Source organism: Bidens hawaiensis, unplaced genomic scaffold (assembly GCF_021521415.1).
Source record: "Bidens hawaiensis isolate Kalapana, Puna unplaced genomic scaffold, B.hawaiensis_p1.1 tig00066114_1, whole genome shotgun sequence".
Classification (NCBI taxonomy): domain Eukaryota; kingdom Viridiplantae; phylum Streptophyta; class Magnoliopsida; order Asterales; family Asteraceae; genus Bidens; species Bidens hawaiensis.
In genome coordinates this window covers 27,091-33,156 of record NW_027501768.1, presented here as the reverse complement: position 1 = coordinate 33,156, position 6,066 = coordinate 27,091, and the positions used below count along the sequence as shown (strand labels likewise).

At 35.7% G+C, this 6,066-nt stretch overlaps 1 non-coding gene across 1 annotated transcript; it reads left to right on the top strand.

The window, feature by feature from the left end:
• Positions 1-5,074: 5,074 nt before the first annotated feature.
• TRNAD-GUC (transfer RNA aspartic acid (anticodon GUC)) lies at positions 5,075-5,146 on the top strand. The gene has a single exon. It is a non-coding gene; the product is annotated as a tRNA-Asp (tRNA).
• Positions 5,147-6,066: the final 920 nt, after the last annotated feature.

The following is a 6,066-nucleotide window of genomic DNA, read 5'->3' as shown; positions in this document are numbered from 1 at the left end:
GAAAGGTAAAGTTGCCGAGAAATCCGGATACGAGACGAGAGCTTCAATGCACACATTTAGCTTCAACGGGGAAAAGTTCTTCTAGTATGTTAGTTATTTGGTTATAAATAGAGACTTGTTGTCTTTATTTGTGTGTGTGTTTTCTAGAGTGTAAACAACCACCCAAGGGGAGCTCACCTTGGGTGGGATCGGTCCGTTTTAATGTTATGAATTTTTTTGTTATCGGTTACGGAGTCGTTCAGTATTATCTTTGTATATTTTTTCGATCGTTTGTTTATACCGCACCGGTCTCGAGCACTTATCAAGAACAAAGCCGTTCATTGTCGGATCCGGTTTCGAGACCTACAGACTAAATCTAACGCACCAGATTACTTATTACAATTTTTAGACACACTTCACTTTTTATCTTTTTATTATAATTCCACCATATATATATATATATATATATATATATATATATATATATATATATATAAGAAGGTTCATGTGTATTTTAGTCTTAACATGAGAACGTAGGAAATAAAACCAATTTATAAAAAAACGAGAATGTAAGAAACAATATCAACTACAATATCAATCTACATAAACAATTATTTAAAGTAACAAAGAAAAAACCTAAAAATTACAACAAAAGAATCAAAATCAAGAACAAAATAATAAAAGCAAATATCAACAAATACTTATATCAGCAAAAGAAGAAATCTAATAATAACAACAAAATATAAATAAGCAAATACTTATAATGTCTCATAATCGAAAATTAGCAACTACGAAAAAAAATAACAGTAAACACTTATAAAATTAAACTTAATAATAACAGCAAATTGGTTCTCACTGTTTTAATGTTAAGAATAAAATGTATTTGATCATGTTTCTCTCTCTCTCTCTCTCTCTCTCTCTCTATATATATATATATATATATATATATATATATATATATATGGAGAGATAATTTTAGAACATTGTTGAGTTTTAAGAATTTAAGAACTTCATTGTTAGCCACACATTTTATTAAATAGATTTAGATTATGTAGCTGGGATTAAATTTGATTAAAAAATTAAAGTATGAGAGAGAATAAAGATATACAGAGATTACACTAATTTAAACGTCCGTTACACCTATGTTAAAAGTAGACTCGGTACGTAAAAAATTGTAAGGTCCCATTTTGTACAATTAAGTCTTTTGTATTGAATTTATTATGTTTTGGGCTTTTGTAGTTCATTTTGTGTATCTAGGCCCAAGGGAAACAATGTAATGAAGCCCAATGGGCATGTGATGTGACTTGTTTTTCATGCATGCTTCTCTATAAATAGAGAAGCATGCCATGAGAGAACGGTTGGTGATGAATTGAAAAACGTTTTGCAAAACTCATATATATACTTTCTTTCTCACTTTCTCTCGTCTCTCTCTCTCTCTCTCTCTCACTAAAACCGAAAATAAACCTCAAGATCCGATACCTCTTAGGTTGCTTAGTGTGATTTCTGCTAGCACTAAGTTAGGTTGATCCAAGAACGTTGTTAGATCCACCCGCCACGGGACCTACAATTGGTATCAGAGCTTCGGCTCAGTAGTTGAGGGTTTTTGGATCACAACCTTGGGTTTTGATCTTGAGAAGAAGAAAAGAAGTGTTATTGACAATTTATCCTTTGTTCAAAGTGAGAAGAGGTACAATAACAATATGAATTCAAACACCTATCACCCGGGCCTCCGAAACCACCCTAATTTCAGCTATGTAAACCGAACACCAGCAAAACCCGAACTTTCAAGGTAATTCCCAAAAAGCAGTTTATCAATCAAATCAGAGGCAGTATGGGAATGAGAGGGGTAATGGTCACAGCGGGTTCAATCAAAAGGAGCCGGGGGGTTATAAAAAGAGCTATCAGAAGAGTTATCAGCAAGGTCAGCAAAGTCAAGAGGCAGCTCAAGGTCAAGGAAGTTCTTCGGGTAATAAGGAATAGTCGATTAAAGACGTGATGGACTTTCTGAAGCAAATGAAGACAGACAGGAGGCTCAGAATAAAAGTGTGAATCAGAGATTAGAGCTCCAAGAGAAAGCCAATGCTACAAGGGATAAACAAGTGAGCCAGCTTGCAGAAGAAGTGGCTAGTTTGAAGAGAAATCCATCCAAATTACCAAGTGATACCGTAAAGAATCCGAGCCATCAGAGTTGCAGTTCATCAAATGGTAAAAAGTACACGTGAGTGCAATCACAATTGAAGATCATGGAGTGAACGACACAATTGAAGAATTTGAAACAGGGGCACCACTTATTCCCATTCAGATTGGAGAGTTCAAGACCACCAACGCGTTAGTTGATTATGGTGCGAGTGTAAGTGTTCTACCGAGGAGTGTTTATGACCGGTTTGAGTTTCGACCTTTACAAGATGTTGACACCACATTGGTGTTAGCTGATTTCACTCAAAGACGGCCCCGAGGGAAGTTTGTTGGAGTTGCGATAAAGGTTGGTGATTTTTACTATCCTGAAGATTTTCTTGTTCTTGATTATGAGCCGGTAGAGAATGAAGAAGAGCCGAGAGTGATATTAGGGAGACCGTTTTTTGCAACATCTAATGCTCAAATCAATTACCGAGACGGAACAGTGTGCATGGCCTTTGGTAATCGTAAGTTAGTTTTGCATATCTTTTCAAATTCATTTGATTATTCTTGTGAAAATAAATCTTTTAGGTCAGGTGCTACTAACAATTGTCTTCTTCATGTAAGTGAGGATGACACCAAAGAAGAAAGTTTTGTGTTTGACAGGTCGAAGCGGGAAAGAGAAAAAGGGGAGCTGAATGCGGTAGAGATTCATGTTGGAGAGTTGGAGATTTCATGTGATGATTTCAAACATGCAAGAAAAAAGGTGGGTCATAATGAGACGGGTAAAACAAGTAAGAAGAAATCGCCAAAGAAGGAGAAGGTGAGGAAGCCACCAGGGTTTGAGAACGAATAAAGAAGGTTGGCATGCTTCGGGCCAAGGTGGAGTGTCATGGACAGTTTATCATTATGTTGGAGAAGTAAAAAGAGTGAGTTGGAGGAAGGTAAGTACTCCATTCGGCCACCATAACCAAAAAATCAGGTAACGGTCTGGCTGAAGACCTTAACCAAAACTTAGCGCTAACTGGGAGGCAACCCGACCTTGTATTCAGGTACGTGTATATTTTTGTTGTAGTTGAACTTTGTGGGTGCAGTTCACTATAAACCTTCACGAGACCATACTCGTCCACCCGGGCTACCGGGGGGTTTAAAGGGCTTGTTGCATACGCTAAATGCAATCGTGATTCCTACGAAAGTGAGTTAGGTATTTTAACATTTTTACTCGTTTAACAAATTTGGTTATGAAATTTATTAATCTCGATCGGTAATTTAAAATTAATGGTTTTGCAAACGATTTAAAAGACCTATAGTTTTAATATTTGTGAGAAGCTTGCTTCTACATGTTTGAGAGTTTGCAGATTTTATTTTGAGAGTTGAGGAGGTAAGGTTCACCGAGAGCATCACTGAGTTCATCGAGAGTTGCACATGAGAGTTTTTTTTTCTATCAGGTGATTTTGTTTTCATAACCTTATTTGTTTTATTAGTTTTTGTGTTAAAAGTGTAATTGTATTTTTGTATATATTTAATAACCACCATCACATTAGGCCCGGTTTGAAAATTGTCAAGTGAATTTTAAACCCCGTCCCTATTTTATGTCTTAAATTTTAAACATTGAGGACAATGTTTGCCTCAAGTGTGGGGATGGGAGAGAAATTGAAAATTTTTAAAAGTTTTAATGTTCCTTGAATTAAGATTTTTTTGCAAAATAATGAAAAATGATAGAAAAATCGGGGGTTATCTTTCAAAATTATTATATAATATGAGATAAATAAAACGGGAACACACTTAATTTGGGATGTGCCGGTAGGCTCAGCTTTGAGAATGAAATGATAATTTGGTTGTTGACTTAATTGAACCTTAAATGCTTGATTTTCAGTGGGAAACGCCTTCAGGGTTTTGTTTGTTTAGCTAAGCCTGTGTAACGACTGGAATGAAAGATTAGGCCATACTCAAGCCTTTCTATTAGATTTGATCACTAAAAATATATTTTAATATGAATAGCCTATAGTACAATGGTTGGATAGGCTTAACATTAGAGTATGCTAAATGGCTTGTGATATAAACATAAATGAAAAAACTGCTAGTTAAGTGGTTAACACTTCATAGGCGTATGGTTTTATGGCCTTAAATCCTGTATTGATGGGATGCCCCGGGGAACGGAGACCATGGGTCGGTATGCGGTTTTTCATCTGGTATGCGTAAACCCTAAGTGGATTTATTCATATTAAAAAAGCTTAAAAAGAGCAAACCCGCAGTTTGTCTGCCAATTCATAAGTCAATAAACATGATCACAAAAAGTGCTTTAAAAGTACAAATTCATACTGACTTGATCATCCACGCTGTTAGTCATATGGGATCCCCGTGCTCGTGTCTCATTACCATTAAGAAACGGATCACACGGGACACGTCATATGTAAGCCCTACAGATGAATTCGTGCCTACTCACGTATGGTGATGGACTTAGGGGTATTGCTTGATAACGGGGGTATGCCATGTAGTGGGGGCTATTTACTAATTGGTTACCTAAGTGCACCTTAATCATATCTAATGGCCATTTTGGTGGACTTTAATACTTAAGTTTGGGGTTGGTTTCGATAAAATATCCAAGATTGTCTTAGCTATTACATATGGGCTTGAAAATTTGTACATATGTGCAAAATTTTGATCGTCTAATCTTAAGGTTTAAGTCAAGTTGGGGTGGTCCCGTTCGGTAAAACTATAATGAAGCATGGTAAGGCGGCTTCAGGGCTTTGAGGTGTGGGTTCCATTTTAATCATATGAACTAATAAAACTGTCACACCTTATTTTTCCCGGTAAGTATTAAGGCATGTGTTTAAGTGGACAACAATATCGGCAAACACGATTTTTGTGTTCTTTGTACTTAAGTAAAATAATCTATGAAGTATTTTGAAAATAGTCTCTGATTCTGATTCCATTGCAAAGTCTTTTTCAGAACGAAAAAAGGATAAGTGTGGGTATAGTCGTTGTAGTGTAGTAGTAAGTATTCCCGCCTGTCACGCGGGTGACCCGGGTTCGATCCCCGGCAACGGCGCCATTTTGACGTAGGTTGTCGTGGTCTACTCAAAAACAATTAATTAAAGACTTAAATACCTATAATAAGTACGGATAAGTAAGGTCGTCTCCACAAGGACTCAAGGAAAGTGCTAATTTAATATTACTAAATTAATTATTAAACTAAGGCGGACAGACGATGTCAAGCGGTTTTTTTGAAAAAGATTAAAACTAACACTTACTTAAAAACGATTTGTAAATAATATTAATAAAAGCATTCATTCTAGGTTCGGTTAATGTGACATTCAACTTAATCCCAGATTCGATTATATTGATTACGCAGTAATTACTAAACCTAATAGTTGGATTGTGATGTCAAACGATACCCTAACCGAATTGATGACACAATGAAACTCGGTTTACCTAATCACCAACTTATGTTTGTTAAAACCAATTAAAAGACAATATTTTATGATAACTAATCAATGACACAAGAGCTTAAACCCTAAATGTTGATGAACACAACCAAACAAATAATGCATTAATTAATAATCCCAAACACAAATTGTTTAAATAATCAATCACAATTTAAGCAAGACTAAAGCAATAACTCAATCAAGCTCATAAACATTAAGCATACGAATCTGGTCAGAAGTTAAAATACACAAAAACCTATTCTAGAATGAACAAGAAACTTAGTCAAGCATCGACATATTGATTATATCACTTATCTTGATGAACATGCAATCCCGAGATGAACCGGAAGCCTTGGAATAATGGAAGATCGTCCTAAGCTGTCACACCCCGACTAGGTAGTTGCGGAAGCGTAATACGGGGATGTAACAGATAACACTGGTATCAACAACATTGTTTATAAAGAAATTCATAAACTAATTTACATCATAATACATGGGTTGGTACTAAGTTTACAAACTAGATGAGAAAAACACATAACCGGTT